The sequence below is a fragment of the Megalobrama amblycephala genome, linkage group LG3, assembly GCF_018812025.1.
Source record: "Megalobrama amblycephala isolate DHTTF-2021 linkage group LG3, ASM1881202v1, whole genome shotgun sequence".
NCBI lineage: Eukaryota > Metazoa > Chordata > Actinopteri > Cypriniformes > Xenocyprididae > Megalobrama > Megalobrama amblycephala.
In genome coordinates this window covers 21,661,129-21,681,211 of record NC_063046.1, presented here as the reverse complement: position 1 = coordinate 21,681,211, position 20,083 = coordinate 21,661,129, and positions in this window count along the sequence as shown.

Below are 20,083 nucleotides of genomic sequence, written 5' to 3'. Positions count from 1 at the left end.
AGTAATGTGAACAAGGGTGGTTTGAGTGAAACTAACAACAGTGAAAGTTCATTTTTTTTGAGTGCACATGCGTTTTGAGTTTACACGAGAGCTGACATTGTTGCGTGAACATGCTTTGGATAATATTATTTTGTAAATAAATTGGCAAATTATGTTTTTTTGCGCAAACAAAGCAATTGCGTCACTTCATAAAATTAAGGTTAAACCACTGGAGTCACATGGAGTACTTTAATGTCTTTAGTCTTTCCTACCCTTCTGGACCTTGAAAGTGATTGTTGCATTGGATCTCTATGGAGCAACAGAAACCTTTCAGATTTCATTAAAAATATCTTCATTTGTGTTCCGAAGATGAACGAAGGTCTTATGGATGTGGAACGGCACGAGAGTAAGTAATTAATGACAGAATTTTCATTTTGGGGTGAACTAACCCTTTAATTCCCTGAAAGACATTCCACAATTATCTGTTTACACCTCAAACATATCCAGTTTGATTGTTGTGTCATGTATAAACTAGTACTGTGTGTGTGTTTATGTGTTTTGTGTCCCCTGCTGCCAGGCTCCAGTAGGCTGTAATTGATTGCTGTAAAACATTAATTAGGACCAGATGAAGTGGGAGAGATTTCAAACATCTTTGTTTTATGGATAATTTGAGGTTATTTACACAAAATAAATGAGATAATAACAAGTCACTAACCAAGACTGAGAAGAGACAGAGACTTTAACGTGAGACACAAACTCACACAGGCATTTGATGAGCTTGTGCATCTCGCCCTGTCAACACAAAACTGCTGTTTACTCAACTCTATCAAAAATCTCTTTTTCATTTTTAATGTCTTTATTGTATGATCCCTAACTTCTATTAATGAAGCAGTCCAATTTAGAGTTTGAATTCCTCTATTACAGACAGAAAGTCAAACCTGAGATCAGATCAGATTTGGACAGTCATCCTCTTGGCTACGACACATTGCGTTTAAACTAAACTGCTCTTGTTCCTTTGTTGTCCATTAGGTGGCTGACTTGTACAGCATCCACTCCTTTCTTTCTCTCTCTGTGCACACAGAGCCACAATTTGGGTACAGCCTTATTACATTAAACTTACCAAACATACTGAAGTCTGTCAAAAGCAGAGATTCGGTTCAGGATGGGGAGTAAGAGTGAGGTCTGTCACCACAAATCAGACACACACACAAACATTTGAAGCAAATAAATTGAGTCACAAGATCAAAATGACAAGTGTATACTAGGTTTCCTGTGGTAAGAGTAGGAAAGAGACAAATGATTACATCTATGGTCTTAAAGGGATAGTTCACCTAAAATGAAAATTTTCGTATTTTCTCAACTTCACATTATTCAAAGCCATATGTAGATTATATTTTTTCTGTAGAAAACAAGGAAGAATCATCACACAGATCTTTTCCATAGTGAGCACAGACTGTATCATAACATTAGTCCCTGTGACATGTTTATTATATTCAGAAGCCATATGTTGGTTTTGAGTGCAAAGATGACCAAAATCTAAATCAATATTCGCTGGAGGCGTCCAATTGGGAATTTAGAGTTTTATTTGAGCCTCATGCTCCAGTCCCTCCATTACAGACAGCAAGTCAAACCTGTTTATCTCTACCACCATCAAAGATTAGTTAAACATGAACTTGTAAAGTAATGTTGAAGTCTTTCTCATATACCAGCTAGCAGTAGTTTGTGATGTCAAGGAAAATTTTGACCCCCTAATGCCATCAGATAAGATTTGGACAGTCATCCTATTTTTGTCAGTCATTTGTTTTTGTGTTATCAAAATCGAACATCATGCCTGGAACCATATTTGATTTACAATTTTGGCAGGGAAGATTTTCAATGAATAACTAAAGCTATATTGTACAGCTTCAGAAGAATTTTATGGTGTTTTGTGCTGTATTTCTGTGCACTATGAAGAGCTGGGTGAATATTCTTCTTTAGTTTTCCATGAAAAAATAACCAAGTACTGTACAGATTTGGAAATGACATGTGTGTAAACAATGAATGTCATTTTCTTAATTCAAGAATGTTTAATGTACATTCTTTGTGGTCAATTCAAGTGTTATATATGACTTCACGCTATCCTCTCACATGCAAATGCTTCATTGATTTGATGTGAGGTTGCTTTGCTCTATAAATCTAACTCTGAGCATGGGGCAGCATCACATTCTGAATCAATGTTCTGCACTTTCAGTTGTTGTTAAGGTGTACAGCACACTGAACGGCCCTTAGCCCATGCATAACACAGAAGATAGATGTTATGAATTAATAAATGCCCATTCCACACCAGTAGCATCCCCTCTGCTTTTAAGATGTATATTGCTGCATATATAAAACATTATTTTCCACCTAGACAACATCCTGAGTAACAGCCAAAAAAAAAAAAAAAAAAAAAGACAGAGAGAGAGAGAGAGAGAGAGAGAGAGAGAGAGAGAGACAGCCTTTATGTCACCAGTTGCAAGTTGGAAATGTAATTTTTTCCTCTTTCTTTTCTTCTGTCTTCCATCATGGCATGATTTATTGTCACACTCATTTCTTGTTCACAAACTTGACATTTGTCTTTTAATTCACCCAACTTCCATGCCAACAAAACTGAGCTGTAACTTCTGGCTGACTGTGTCAAGTTTCTCTCTCTCCCGCTTTCTTTCCTCTCGCTCTGTCTCTTTCATTTGAGTGCTGAGAGGATTAAATCAATTATGTTGATTTTGTATTTATTGCGTGCATGCCCTCAGTCGTTTGTAATTAGCTTATAGCTTTTGATGTGAGGTAATGTGATGAGAGGGTTACAGAGTCTCTGGAGGCAGGGAAAAGAGAGCAAGAGAGAGTGAGTCGGGCGCCAACGCTGGTGGGTTTTTGGCCATCCCTTTGTTCTGACCCAGTCACAGTTGAACAGGTGAGTTCCACCTGAGCGGAGCGGGACAGAGGGGGAAAGGGGATCAGTGTCAGGGCTAAAGGGGCACATGACTCAGGCTAGGACCACCCAACTGACTGGCGTCAATCCTGATTCAAACGTTCATTACATACTGGGGTACCCCCCAATCTTGCCCCTACCCCACAAATACACAATTACCTTAAAGATGGTCTTACCAGCACTTTCCTCCCCAGCCCCCACCCCGTCTCTCATATTCCAAGCCACCACTCACTCGAAAGCCTCAGCCACCCTGCTCTTGTGAGATGTGGGTGGCCGCCTCTAAACTGGTCAGTTCGTGGGGATGTCGTTTTGTCCCCTGTAAAGGGCAACCTTACATATTTGGTAGCTTTGAGGAGCAAACTTGTCAGAGACAATCAGAGGCTGGGACCTACTGTAGGGGCTCAATCACACTAGTGATGTTAAAGTTAACTAAAACGAAAACTATTGAAAACTCTTTTCATTAATTGAAATAAAACTGACGAAAATGAGAAATGTTTCCTTGGAAACTAGCTGAAATAAATTAAGTTTAAGTTACTGAAAATGCAGCGAGACATAGCACCAGGGTGTGTTTAGTGCATGTTTACATATAGCGAAACAATTAAAAAGCTGTACAGGGAAACTAGTTTAACTTTTTAAAAAGTGTCACAAGACCCTTTTTTCTTTTCAGTCTCTCAGAGCTGTGTCTTGCACATGCTGTAAACATGTAATAGACAGATATTTTTGACCAGTATGCCATGTTTTAAAGGGTTACTTCACCCAAAAATGACATTTCTGTCATTAAGTACTTACCCATGTGTCGTTTCACTCCCGTAAGACCTTCATTCATCTTCGGAACACAAATTAAGATATTTTTGATGAAATCCAAGGTTTTTTTTTTTTTTATCCCCCATAGAAAGCAACATAATTCAAGGTCTATAAAAGTATTAATGACATAATTAAAATAGTCATCGTGACTACAGTGGTTCAACCTTAATGTTATGAAGCGACGAGGATACTTTTTGTGTGCAAAAACAAAACAAAAATAATTACTTTATTCAACAATTTACTTTATTCTACTCTGTCAGTCTCGTACGCAGTTGACGCAGTGAACGCAGTTCAGCACTTCTGTGTTTATGTCCGAGCGATGGCAGAGTATTGGCCGGCTCCTGCAAAAACTTCCAATACTGAGTCGGCGTTCGAACGTAAACACGGAAGCGCTGAACTGCATCTATGGGGGATAAAAAAAAACCTCTTGGATTTCATCAAAAGTATCTTAATGTGTGTTCTGAAGATGAACAACGGTCTTATGGGTTTGGAACAACATGAGGGTGAGTAATTAATAACAGAATTTTCATTTTTGGGTGATCTAACCCTTTAAGATGGTGTCTCAAGTTAAAAAAGTTTTTTTAATCTTTTTAAATTTTTAATTAACTTTTAATCTTTTAAATTTACAGTAGGATATATTGGACAGACAGCATATTAACTCCTCAAAGCACATAAAATATGGCATCTACTCTGACAATGGCCCCATGTGGAGTATCATAGGGGTTAATGTTATATCTTATGTTGAACAAGAGATAAATGAACATTACACTACTATTCAAAAGTCTGGAGTCTGTATATATATATATATATATATATATATATATATATATATATATATATATATATATATATATATATATATATATATATATATATATATATATATATATATATATATATATATATATATAATATATAACTTTCTTAAAGGATCATGTGACACCATCTTAAAGGGTTAGATCACCCAAAAATGAAAATTCTGTCATTAATTACTCACCCTCATGTTGTTCCAAACCCATAAGACCGTTGTTCATCTTCAGAACATATATATATATATATATATATTGTTTTTTTTTTTTTTAAAGAAGTCTCTTAAGCTTACCAATGCTGCCTTTATTTGATCAAAAATGCAGTAAAAAGTAATATTGTGAAATGCAAAGCTGGATTTTTAGCATCATTACGCCAGTCTTCAGTGTCACATGATCCTTCAGAAATCATTCAAATATGCTGATTTGGTACTCAAGAAACATTTCTTATTATTAGCAATGTTAAAATCAGTTGTGCTGCTTTATTATATGTTTGTGGAACTGTGATACATTTTTAGTATTCATTGATTAATAAAAAGTTCAAAAGAACAGCATTTATTTGAATAGAAAATAGAAATGTTTTGTAACATTAAAAATAAAAATGTCTTTTGATCAATTTAATGTATCCCTGCTGAGTAAAAACATTAATTTATAAAAAAAAAAAAAAAATCTTACTGACCCCAAACTTTTGAACTGTAGTGAAGTTTAACTTTGAAATGTTCTTTAAAAGTTTTCTGTGCAAATGTCCCAATAGGGATCAACAAAGGAGTGGAAGTCCACCTGAAGAGAGATGGAGAAAGTGAAAATAAGTTCAATTCATTCCCTTCTCCTCTCAGGATCTGAGCGAGGGGTTAAAGTCAAGGGTCAGACACTGTTACAGGCATACAGGCATTTAGAGCCGGAGTCAGATGGCTCTGGTTGGACCATAGACAGAGAGGCTGTTTGAAGATAATTTTAGTCCCATTCTCTGGTGTCAGTGAGGAGGAGGCATTTTAATGGGCCTGCTCTGAAAATGACTGAGATGGACTTCAGACAATAGACGACTTTCAAGTCTTGCCCGCTGTTTTTCAAAGACAGACGCCTAAATACACCTACTCATTTCCAGCATATATATTCACACAAACACACACAATACAATAAACGCACACAGACAACCATCAAACACACATACACACACATATCTCTCTCTTTGTTTATCTTAGGGGTCACTGTGCCACATAAGGCCCCAGCGCTAAAACACACGGCTGCTGCCACAGTTACTAAAATTGCTCTGCGGCTGTCTGAACATCCCATAATAAAATAAACTCTGCATGTTTCAAACTGCCTCACTGAGGATTTAATGACTGAGGATTTCAAACTTTGGTCATATTCGAACATGTTACAGAAAGGCAGAGCAAAAACACTCAAACATCTTAAAAAGCCTAAGGATATTGGATTGGACGTCAGCAGCTTTCAAGAGCTGTTTGCATTGGCAAATGGAGCGGCGGATATTCACGGAAGGAGTGTGTGCCGTGAGACACTGCTCCATGAATAACTGCATCACAGTAAGCCATAGGAAACTGGTGGTGAAACTCAACACATGTAATGGCAGCCACAGGCTAGCAATGCCAGCCAATGCTGTCTCTCCTCTGGAAGAGACAAATCCCACAAGTCTGCAGGGCATCTCTGATTTCTTAATTTTTAGTCTGCTATAATATCATAGATGTTCTGAAGATATTCCTTATATATACATTTATATTTTTTTATTTTTCTAATTTCTTCCTACTTGCAAATTTATGGAAAAAATTGAGTAATTTAAGACTGTAGAGATCCTCAGAAACTGAGAGGTCAATTGACCCTTGGCTAAGCCCCGTTTACTGATGTCACACATATTCGGGAATGAGGATGAACGCATTGTTTAATCCACAGAATGAACTTAAATATTTATATTAGGGAAAACATACTGTTACAAGTGAACGGGCAACAATGTTGCATTATTGAGTTTAAAACTATCCAAACACACAGATCCTCCACAGACTTGCATTAGAAAAGAATAAAAGCTTGTCTAAGAAAATGGCAGATGGCAACTTAGGTAGGTTTGGGTGTATAATTATTTTAAGGCGGGGCTTAGATAAGAGTCAACTGGATCCCAAAAGACCTTAGTCAGGGTAGATGGTCATGTCTGATTTATAACAGAATTTTGTTTAAAAAAAGATGCACTTTAAATGTTTTGAGATTGCAGAACATTGAATGGACTGTGCTTTTATCCCTCATCATGTCTATGCCAATGGTTCTCAACCAGTGGGGCAGGGCATAAAGGGTGTCAGCATTAAAGGGATAGTTCACCCAAAAATGAAAATGTGATGTTTATCTGCTTACCCCCAGGGCATCCAAGATGTAGGTGACTTTGTTTCTTCAGTAGAACACAAATGATGATTTTTAACTCCAACCGTTGCTGTCTGTCAGTCAAATAATGGGAGTGAATGGGAACTTGATCAAAAAACCTTGCATAGACAAATCCAAATTAAACCCTGTGGCTCGTGATGTCTGATCACTGCTCTGACAACGGCAGTGATATCTCGCGCATATACTTCAATGAGAGCCAGACATTATTGCCGTTGTCAGAGCGCGATTAGACCTCACTAAACGAGTGCTGAACGCAGTTGGATATAGTGGTGTTTTAGAGGTAAAAAATGATATAAATACTGTTCGGTTTCTCGCACAAACCGATCGTTTCGTGTCTTAGGACATCAATGTGTTGTCACGAGCCGCAGGGTTTAATTTGGACTTGTCTCTGCAAGGTTTTTCGACTCTTATTGATCAAGTTCACAATCACTACCCTTATTTTACTGACAGACGGCAACGGTTGGAGTTAAAAATCATCATTTGTATTCTACTGAAGAAACAAAGTCACCTACATCTTGGATGCCCTGGGGGTAAGCAGATAAACATCAAATTTTCATTTTTGGGTGAACTATCCCTTTAACTACCAAGGGGGACTTAGAATGACTTAAAACTGTTTAAAATTAAGAAAAATTACAAGTACATGCTTTAAGTTAAAATAACCATATAAATATTAGAAAAGCACCAAAACTATTTTTTTTCTGCAGATACTGATTATTCAGAATGATATCTGCCGATGCAGATACCAACACCGACAGTTTGATTTTCTTAAGGGAAAAAAAAATCTCCAAACTAATGCTGTAAACGGTGAAATCGGGTTGTGCTCCCTGGTACAAAGTGCAACATGTTCCTGGATCAATATCTTTGTGGACTTTGTGGATATCTTTGGAACAACATTCTAATCAACCCATCAGATCTGATGAACAAGTTTACAGTTTATAGGATTACAACCAGGGTTTGGTGCTTCTCCATTAGTGTTATTCACCCATCATTTCAACTTATTGGTAGGGTTAGGTTTAGGGATAGAGATATGGTTAGGCTTAAATTTTCAGACAGGAATGTTGTTCTAGGATCAACAAAATATGTTGACCCAGGAACGCGTCTAACTCAGCAAAATCAGGACGAACATACAAGGAACCCTCTTATTAGGTACAATACTATAATATTAGAGGTTAAAATTAACAGCAGAGCCCAAACTATTATATACAACTCTTTATTTTCAGATATAATAATTACACTCAAATAAAAACTGAAATGTTTGTATACAAGTTGCACATAAATACATTTCAGTAAGTTGTATTGTATCTTTCAACATACTTTTTGATGTTCATGCATGTTTTTTTTTCTTCTATACAATAACTAGTATTAAAGTGGAAGAAAAGACCCATGCTGCTGCTTGAACTGAGGTACTACAGTGATCTGTCACATTTAAGAGCATCAAAATGGCATTTGAATTTCATGATAAAAAGAAATTCATCTGGAGAAATTACAATTTAGTTTTAGGTTATTTTGAATAAAAGCGTCTGCCAGATAAATATATGTGGGTCAATGACGTATAAGAATTTTCGACAGGCCAATTTTAAAATACAAAAAATAATATAATATCTATTGCAATTGTTCAAACATTAAGAATGTTGTGTACACATAAATTCATATTAAAATTTTGTTTTTCATATTTAAGTGATTTTAATGTTTTTTTTTTTTTTTTTGTAGATGAATTGGCCATAGCCGTAAAAAAAAGTCATATGGTATGACCGTTATTTTATCTTTAAATTAATTAATTTCCTTAACATGCTTAAAAAATTTTTTACACGTTCTCAGTAATTAAAGTATTTGCAGTTTGTTTGAGTTTCTGTAAAGAATGACCTTATATTTTTGCTCTATAACTTCAGTTGCCTTCTTAAATGTAGTTTAACACTTATTTTTCCTGTAAATTGTATAAAACTGATAAAAATGTTTTAAAAATACCATTCACTTAAGCATACTGTATCAGTGATTCATATTTCAGCCACAGAAATTAGATATTTTATTTTGAATTTAATACAGTTATTGTTATTATTGGTCGCACCACATGATGTGTAGTTGCTCCAAATGACACAAAGACCTTAAATATCATTAAAAATCTATTTAAAAAGATCAATAAACAATCAATTTTATACAAAAAATAGATTTAAACCAGATTTTATTAAAATTTCACAGAATTTTCATGAACACAAATTTTTATATACATTTTTTATATTTAAAAAAAATCACATTGCAAACATACGTGCACCATTTTATTTAAGTCGACTTTCAATTAAGTTGAAATTAATTAATCAAGGACACAGGCTTAAATTGATCAAAAATGACAGAAAAGACATTGAGAATTTTATAAAAGATTCTATTTCAAATAAATGCTGTTCTTTTAAACTTTCTATTCATCAAAGAATCCTGGCAAATAAAATATATCACAGTTTCCACAAAAATATTAACACTGATAATAATCAGAAATGTTTCTTGAGCAGCATATCAGCATATTAGAATGATTTCTGAAGAATCATGTGACACTGAAGACTGGAGTAATAATGCTGAAAATTCAGCTTTGATCACAGGAATACATTTCAGTTTACCATTTATTCACATAGAAAACAGATATTTTAAATTGTAATAACATTTCACTCTTCTCCTAGCAAGGTGTAACTCCATTCTTGCTGCAGGGTCAGAATTAACATGCCAGCGGTTTTACGGCCAGCAGTTTTTGCTTGGCAGTGACATCTGGTAAAATATATTGAAATAGTTATAAATAAACAATAAATGACTTATAAATGCATAATTACCCAACTGAAATTACATGCTCTAAATTTTATGAGAAAAATATATTCCAAATGATACTAAAATAAAGTACTTTGTGTATATAAATCATCGACTGAATATAAAAGCACAAAAACAGCCAATCCAGGATATCTATCTATCATGGAAAACACTCTGCAGTGGTCGCACCGCATGATATTTGGTACCACCACATGATATTTTCAAATTCAGTCAAAAATTAACAGGAACAGAAATGGCCACCTAAACAAAACAAGCTAGCTTCCCACACAAGGTCACTATGAAATTTGTAATAAAAGTATATATTTGCAGAAATAACTCAATATTTGTTGTTTTTTTGAGGTCATACCACATGATATCCAAATGTGGTAACTACATACCGTTAAAAAGCTTATTTTTTTCCAAATTTAAGACAGAGTTACAAACCTGCTCGCCGCTTCCATGAGTCCTTCGCAAATTGGTATATGATGCAACTTCTTTTCTTTGAATGGATTTCAACATGAAAGTCACAAAGTGGTAGTTTTTTTGATGGTCGCACCACATGATATTTCATAAAATGTACATCATTGGACAATGTTTGTTTGTATATCATGATGGAAATATAAATACGAATGCTTTGCAATTTTGTACAGGATTACAAAACATGTTGGAAATCATACCAATTAGTGCACAAAATGAATTTGAATAAATTTAGAGTAATTTCAAAGACATTTCCAAAACAGAAGTTATGGCCGGACGGTAACACCACATGATATTTTGACACTTTAAATAAAAGAAAATTACAAATAATGGATGTTTTTTGAAAAGTTAAAGTGAGTACATGCACGGGAGAGGTACTACATATATATGGTATCTTTTTGTGCATTTAAACCAAAAATCAGAGAGTATATGCGTATGCATATGAGTATATTTTTACCTCTAAAACACCACTATATCCAACTGCGTTCAGCACTCGTTTAGTGAGGTCTGATCGCGCTCTGACAACGGCAGTGATGTCTCGCTCTCACGTCATTGACCCATGTACACAGTGTTCAGTGCAGCTTTAGCATTCTGTACCATTTTGAACAAAGACAACAACACAATCAGACAGAGTCAGTGAAAATGTTTAGCACCTTACTTGTTGTGTTACTCTTGGAACTCTGGGATATCAAACTAGTTTCCTGATGCTGCCAGTATGTCCACACCCTAAGACACATATAGGGTAGAAAAAGAAAGCGTGATAAACAATGGAGAAAGAGAGCGAAAAAAAGACACATGTGGCAGGAAAACCTGTGGTCTGTTACTTCTGGAAAATGTCAGTATCAGAAAGTAATAATTTAAGATACACAAACCAGAATAGGGACAGGAGGACGGAGAGAGAAAGACAAACATGACAGACAAAGAAAGTTTAAGATGAAAATCAATAAAAGACATAACACAGAGCGAAAGAGAGAGTGAGAATGCTTTTTTTTTCACTCGTGGCAGGGAGGCCACTGTCATCATGTCTCAGGAATTAGGCAGACACATGCGTTGGTGCTGCAGTAGGAGTGAGGCGCCGCTCTTGGCCTGCGGTTGGGGAACATAAAAGGGTTTGTGGGATGAGCAGGAGGGCTGGCCTGGCCCCTGGAGCGCCACGCTGCTCCTAGCCAGAGAAATTTGGCAGCGTGCTCTCTATGCAGCCCAAGGAAGGAATCCACTCCTATATTCCAGAAGGGAACCACAACTCCAAACAATCCCCCGAGAACAGGGCTTCTGACAAAACAACTCTGTCCACACACATCCGTACACACACTAAATCATTAACGAACACAAGTATACACACGAACAAATTAGCAGACATGCCCTCGGCGCACAAATGCACATCTCAGACTGTTTCACCTGAGAATGTCAATCTAAAGGGCCTTGCAATGGAATCACTGTCTCCATTTCTCTTTCTCCCTCCTCTCTGTTCTTCTCTCCAGAGGGGAAAAACTCTCTAGTCTCTCTCTCTCTCTCTCTCTCTCTCTCTCTCTCACACACACACACACACACACACACACTCACTGACTCTGGCATGCCTCGGCGCTCATTTGGCCATAATATTCCCTTAACAAAGTTGTCTTTGTGTTTTATTTTATTGCAGCCAATTAAATGGTTAAATTTGATATCTATCATTGAGAGGTCAGCCGGCGTGGTGAGGGGGGGCAGAGACCAATGCAGTAAAAAGGTCAAAGGAAACCCTCTGTCACTCCTCTAATGGAAACACTGAGAAAATGCTGCATGTCTCAGCAAAACCTCTTCTGATATAGGGTGGCTATAACAATGTCTCGATTTTCCAGAGGAACCTTCTAACTTGGTGATGTGTTATTGTTTGAATCTCTGTATTACATTAATTTTAGGACGCAGAGTAATTACTTATGTGTATTGTGTGCAAATAAATAGGAATGAAAATTGGGTTCGGAAAAAAAGAATGACGACAGTTATTTATTTGCCCTGTTTTTTTTGTTTGTTTTGCTAAATTTGAATAAAATACGGTAGGAAATCAAACAAGGGCTATGAAAGTTTGAAATATTATATAAAAACCCCTTAATACTGTCTGAGAAAAATACTAAGCATCATATTATAAGGACAATACATTGTTTCCAAAATCAATGAATTTGATCAAAACAGACAGTAAATACATTAATAATGTTACAGAATATTTCTATTTAAAAAATATTAATCACATAAATAAACCTTTAAAACAAATACAATTATTATTTCTTACTGTTTAAAACTAGGGCTGCCAAAAATAATTGAGAAACAGTAATCAAATTCAGTAAATATGTTTTTATGTGTAAAGCATATTTTATAAATATCTTTGGTCAGCATGTTAACTTTGACAACCCTAAAAATAAATTCTATAAAATCTTTTTTCGCTCTCAAATTTTCTGCAGTCCTCTCGGCACTCCCTTGCAGCTCCATGGTCCCATACATTAGATTATTGCATGTAAATTAAACATTTAATAGCAATTTAATGTACAGGAATGTCATCTGCATAAGAAACTTTTCTTTAATATAATGATTTTGCAATTACAGGTTCCAACGGATCTCCTGGCCATTCCCGTATTGTCTGCCTGAATGAGATGGCTAAAATATAAGCTCCGACAGTAGGAGGCAGCACAGACCGACAGATAAGCCAAGTACCATCAAACTCTCTGTCTTCTGCTTTCTTGCCTCTCTCTCTCTCTCTCTCTCACACACACACACAAACACACACACACACACACACACACACACACACACACACACACACACACACACACACACACACACACATTCAAAAACAAAAAGAATCAACTGTCCATCCCTCAGGCCCAGTATCAATAGTACCAAGATGTGTGTCTCAGTCACACACGCACACAGCACTGTGACATGTGGCCGACAGACAGAGAGAGAAAGACATGTGCCCGAAAACCGGCTTCCATCTCTCACGTTCTCACTTGCTTTCTCTTTCTTTTCATCTCTGTATTTGCATCTGTCATTTCCTCTTCTGTGCTACAGGGCCAGATTGTTTTTGGCTGCCGTTGTTGTTAGTGGCCGTCATTTTGTTGTTATCCTTCACAACAAGGGCTTACATGCAAACACACAGTTATACAGTTGCTACAGACACATCTTTCCCACAGAATCAGCAGAAAACGCTGGTCTGACGCTGCCAAACCAGCAGCCGAGTGGGAAAATGACTTCTGGTGACACTCGATTCATCCGCACGACCACAAAAGATATTGCGAATGGCCACTGACTTGAGTTTACATCTGCAAATGATTTTAAGGATGTCACACTATCAAAAACACAGAGGGAGTGCTGGTTTAGGACAATTTATAACCCTTCACAGGTATAATTTACAGGATTCAGAGGTACCGAGGTTTATGTAAGGCCAAAGTATATGGTCTGTAAAACAAGGCTTATTCAAGACTGTGTACAATGAAATCTGACAAGATGTTATCCCGAGAAAAAAAAAGAGAAAAGAAAAAAAAACCTAAGTCACCTCTTCAACTGTTAATACAGAAATTTGTCAGTTCTGCCATAGACTACGGTTTAATGATAATGTCTCATAGAGCATGAGCAAGACACACAGAGTATGCACTCAAGCAGTAAATTGGCCATTAGACATAAAGAGATGAGTTTAAAAAAGAACCATGAAGACAGAGAGAGAGAGATGCACATCATCAAACCCAAAAATACACTTCTGCGCATCTGTCTCTCTTTAAACACATTCACTCAGCTATTTCACTTTATAATTTCATGTTCGCAATTAAAACATCCTGGCCCGTCCCTGAAGCTGACTGTAATTTACTGAAATAATGCTCTAAATCAAGCGTTTCCCCTCTGACAGACTCCTGTCTCTCTCCGGAGGAATCTGGGATTCAGAAAACCGCAGTCTGCCATCCGCATGTTGTTGTCTCTCGAAAACACATTTAATCTGCCATCGCTGACTAATTACCAGCAGCAAAGCATGCTGGGTAAAGCCTCAAAATGGCTGTCTTCTGTTTTCTGCGGTACAACTGCGCAATAACGTCCTTTCTTAGCGTTTTTAATTACGGCTGATTTACGAGGCAGGGAGCTGAGGTCAGAGCCGTATAAAAAAAGGGGTCGCGCTAGGTTTACAGCTTCGCTGCTCCGCAAATCTGACGCAGCCAAAAAGTGTCAACAGTTTACTATGTAAATTTAGGGGGAGACAAAGGGAGCACTATTGTATCCCAGCTTGCTTAGGGCCAAATGCTGTTTACTGCTTAAACGCATGATTATACGCATCCCTTCACCCGCTCATCAGGTCGGCGTAACCACATGTTAAGACATCTCTAATTGCTACATTCGTTGGCACAACCTTATCCTTTGCACAAGTCAGACCGTTAGCACTGAAAAGCATGTAATTAGTCAACATTTCGTAGCACTTGTACGTGATAAACGGTGTCAAAAAACATTCAGACTGAACATTCCTGTGGGTTATGGCTCAGGGAGATAGTCTTTGTCCGGGCTGTAAGTCAATAGATTTATGGGCTCAAAAGGGCCAAAAGAACCGGCATTGTGTGATATGCACATGTGCAGTTAATGTTGATCGAACAACTCATGGTCTTCTGGCGTGACACGTGGCAATGTTTTTCTCTGGACAGCACTAGGACGTTTCACCCCTCCTGTTGGGGTCATTTTGGGCTTTCGCAGCTGCCCGGAATAACGCCAGTACTTCTGTCACCTCTCTGGTTAAGGATAAACAAACATGCTTTATTCACTGGCTGAGAGAAGTCACTAATGAGAACGTCTGGAAGCAGTTTCTGCAGAGAAATAAATTGATAAGTCAGTAAATATTGTTTTGCCAGCATTTTGGTTGCAATTGCCATGTCAGTCGAAACAAAGGGAAAATAGATTATTAAAGCCTTGGACACATATTCCGCTGTTAGAAAACCCCCAAAAATCCAGTCGAAATTCAGCCTGCAACCACCATAAAAGTTAAAAGTCAGCCAGCTAGGCCCTTTTTCTTTAATGATAAGAGGAGCATTATATGTGGTCACATATTCAAATGCCACCTGCAAATTATTGGACCGTGGAGGGATTTTTTCCCTTTAACACATACAAATGCATTGTGCGCTTTTTATTGGGGCAAGCAAAAAAAAAAAAAAAGAGTCACTAATCTGATCCTGGTTCAGTCAGAGGACGCCCACCACCAACACATCTGCGGACCAGCTGAGCGAAGTGTTCTTACCCGGTCCAACTCCTCCCGCTTCAGCATATCAAAGAGCCTAAGGGTGCCTTGGCACTGCTCAGATAGTTGTCCTTTTTATAAAAGACAAATAAGCTCAAACCTCGGGCCGCCATCCAAAAGCCGTCTATGACACCATGTTGAAACGAGCACTTGGCCGGCAGACATGTGATCAACATGCGTTTAAAAGCTGTGGCGGTTTCAGGACGGCAGCTCTTGTCTTCCACATTCTAATACAGTCACACATTCTTTCATTAATCTGGCCCAGCGCTGCGCCGCAAAACAACATAATTTGCAAAACCACTTGATGGCTTCAAAAGGTTTTACCCAGACAGCTTTGGTCTCCCTGACAGTGAGAGAGACAGAGAGGGGGAGGACGGGGGTTATGGAAAGTGTCAGCACTAGGTGTGTGGTAGGCCTCTGTCTTTTTCGGCCTCTTGCGTGTGCTCTTTTTTCCTTGAAGGTTGTGTTTACATGTCGAAAGGGGTCAGATTGTTTGTTTGACGTTCTGATATCATCATGAAAATCATGAATTACAGTGATGTTCAATTAAGAAAACATCACAGAGTGCTTGTTTTTCTTCCCCTCGGCCTCTCGCTGCTTTTGCGAGTGCTTTTGTAGTTGATGTTTGAAGGGTCCCGTGAAGGCTGAAATAATTGGGCATCAGGACAAGGGCAAAAGGCCTCATGATGATGTAGCTGGTGTGCTGATGATGTAGAAATTGAAAACAATACTGCCAGTAATGATGGAAACAGCCGCTGATGACCGTCAGCCACTTAAGACACACGCGTGTATCCTCTAAACGGTCTCGTCATCTCTCGCTAATAAGGCATCCTGTTTAACACGCAGACGACACATCGCCTGCACTGAGTCATAGAACAACTGCATCTAAATGGAAACAAGGAGCTTTTGGGTTTCAACATCAAAGCAATTAATGAACGATGGATAACCAGAAGCCACTCTTTAGCCCAGGCCAAACCAAACACACACGCATATACGCGCCAAATCAAAAACACAATTAAACACATGCTGTTTGAGCAGAGAGACTGCTTTCTTACTGCTTAGATCCAATCAACGGCTGCTGAAAACCTCAAACGGAAGATAATATTGCTTTATCCTCACACAAGCATGTCATTTTTATATCCTCATGAGGACAGAATCATTCACTGGGAAAGTAAAATATAAATAAATCATATGCCGAGTACAGTTATAGGCCACAGAAGAGGTATTTAATGGTATTTTATTATTTGTAGATTACATTTAATAGATTACGCTCTCATGAAAACATTTGCAGTTGGTTTTTAAAGGGTGTCATTGTAGTAATTGGGCAGAGATTTCTCTCCATTTCCACAGTTTTGACCTGCAGTTGCCGCAAGGCTTTGGTGTATTTAACAGGTCGAAACAGTATCGTTTTGTGAAGCAATTGGCTTAATTTACTCGAGTTTCGAAAAGCTTCTTTATACCCATCAATAATGAATGCCAATATCGACAACAGTGAAAGGCCCAATACTTTGTACGACGTGCGTGTTAGGAAATTTAATAACGTAAGCTAACGGAAGTAACGTTACGCGTTACATTCTCAGGTAACGTTAGGCAATTTTCGTTTATTGTCAGTCTTCACTTTGAAGTAAAATATAGTCATTGTGCAGCAATTCGAAAGCTTGCTATTAAAGGAAACCTTTATAGCAACTTACCTGAAAGACACATCCGGCCGATTTAACGATGCAAACATGTGAAGGTAACTCTATTGCCAACAGGTTTGATTTCCTGGTCATCACAAGAGCACACGGTAAAACGCTCGCACGTTTGCGTAAAAATACGTTTCTGGCCTGAGAACCTCTCTGCCATTCATCTTATCTTTTAATAAATAGCCTAGTTTTATCATGCTCTAGACAGCAGAAGAAAATACCGGAGATGAAAAACATGGCAATTCTGTTTAAACTTCCTCACAAACTTAATCACACTTCTTTTCTCCATACAGGCAGGCAGAGAACTATACTAAGCATGCGTGTCATCACTCTTTGCTCGACATGACTGACGTATTTTCAGTAATGACAGAAGGGTTTTTAGTTACTCAAATAAGATAATATGAAATGTCTCATGAAAATGTAAATTATTATATTCTGTTATGTAGATTCATTATAGTCCATATATATTCATTTACAAAATCTGCTTCTTACCTTTCATTATTGATGTATGCAGGTATGTTCAGATAATAATCTCTTGGGTCTGTGTAAAATGCAAAGTTTAAAAATAGTGGTAGTAAAACATATGTCACACTGCAGAATAACTTGTTTTTTTCTGTGCAATTCTCATGTCAAGTTCTCAGTGAACCTTTCTGATCACTGACAGATTTATTATTTTACATTTAAATAAGGCCTGCTGTTGAATAATACTTGGGTTTATAATTGCTTAGAGTTCTATCACCTTTCCTTTTTTTCCCTCCATTTATCTCTCTTAATACAAAAGCATTGACTCTTGAATAAGAAATCAAAAAGCATATCACCAGCTTTAATGACAACAATAATAAATTAAATTTGCAGTTTTTATTTAGTACTTTTCCTTTTTTTGCCCTCTGCACTTTGGTAATGGCTCGTGCACAGTGCATCATGGGAAAAAATGCACAGTGGAGTCCAGAGAAGCCCTCATAAAAATAACCCAAAACATTTGGGTTCAAAGAGTTTGCTTTTAATATTCATTTACCTCTTAATTATTCCATTATTGTTCTTCAGCTTTCATTTTGAAGAGGCTTTGATCTGAGGAGGTTGTACAGAACTGAGATTTCAAATATTTTGTAGAAGCTGCCAGGACAAAGAGATCAAGCAGAAGGATGGCATTTGTTGATCTGCAGCGATGTGCCCTTACTTTCCCTTTGAAAACTCAGAACAATGTTATGTGGGGAAGGCAGATGACTTCAACCTACTGCGGTAATGCATGAATAAAGCAGTCATTCCAGGGCAACCGCTCCAGTGGCTTAACCTTCACCATTAGGACTAGCATACGAGGCACAGACACACAGAAAAGATGTGTGCTTCTGTATATATAGAATTTTATAATGTCTTTCAGCCTGACATTGGGCATGAGTTTTAAAACAGGGCTCTTTTGTATGTCAAACCTCACATTTTAATGGATTTCCTATAAAACTGTTCACCGATCATGGTATTCAAATCACAGCTCTAGCAAAACTGCCCCCTCTGATGGCGTCTGGAAGCGATCCTAGCCAAGGAGGTACGCCACATCTAACAGCAGGCTGCACGCTCTTCCTTCAGCAGCCATCAGGCTTTTTCCTGTGGTGCGTGTGTGATCATTTATAGGGGGCTTAATCAACATGTATTTAGTGCATGTATTTTGTGAATCATTTTTATAGGCCCTGGTTGCCTGATTCTGTGTACATAAGCCAAAGGTTGTGCCAGATCTGAACACGGATCCAACAAAAAGGGCCACCGTGACATTCAAAGAAGGGGTTGTTAACCCTTATTTCACAAACTATTACAAGGTGCTGTAAATCAGAGACTAATAATGTTTGTAGAGCTTCATAGACTCTCAGAAAAAAGAAAAAAAAAAGTACAAAAGCTGCCATTTGGGCAGTATCTTTTTTTTTTTTTTTATTTACTTCAGAGAGGTGCATTTTAGCACCTGAAGTGTACAAATTAGTACCTTTTGAAAGGGTAGTGCCCTAGTGACACCTTTTGTATCTTTTTTTTTTTTCTGAGAGTGTATGGTCCTTGAAACACTAATTATGTTTTGTACCCAGACTTTCCAGTGCCACAGGCCCTCTGACATCCGAGAGCTTTAAAGGTGGGGCATACAAACAGGAATATGAAAATAAAACTGAGAACAGGGGGGGATCCCTTCGAGAGGCAGGAATGCATAAAGTCAGCAAGAAAAGAAAATCTCTTTTGAAAAGGGTGCATAATCATTCTGAGAGCTCCAATGTGGAACCTAAATAATACAGTTCAGGTTTTGATATAACTATTACTGCCTGGGAAGAGCGCTTTGAAGTTAATTGAAACCACTGGGCAGCAATCTTCTTTATAGCACTGACAAATAACAGTTTCCTACAGCTTATCATTGAAGGTTAGGGCATGGGGAGGCACATGCCTGTTCCATATGCCCACTCAATACAAATAAAACTCAAAAGGCCTCCCTTTTCTCCCAGGCACACCACGGAGGACACTGAGAAAATAGTCACGGACAGGATGTGGGGAGGACAAAATTGGTCTTTAGCAATCTTGAACAACAGCCTTAATGTCTGACCCCCATTACTGTGTGTGTTTTTACCAGACTTTACCAGCCCTTTAGAATAAACCACATCACAACTTGATAATGCTACATTAAAGTATAGGTGGCCCAATATACTGTATGCGCTCAAAGGGAAACCTATTATTATTCAAAGGAGAGACTGCTTTTAGTTACAAGCTGTTTTCCAAACCATGTAGCAGGTTCTGGTTCTAATATTTGAGCTGAGCACAACGGTCACTGAATTTGTCTTTAATGTTCCTTATTGTTTTTCTGGCACAAGGCTCTTTTTCACCTTTGATTTCAACCCTGTGCAGTCTCTCTCTCTCTTTTTTACATGCCTATTATATTTTGGTAAAACACAGGCCCGTTGGAGGGTCATCCGCTGCACAATAACACATAACATCCCCCATGTTGAAAAGT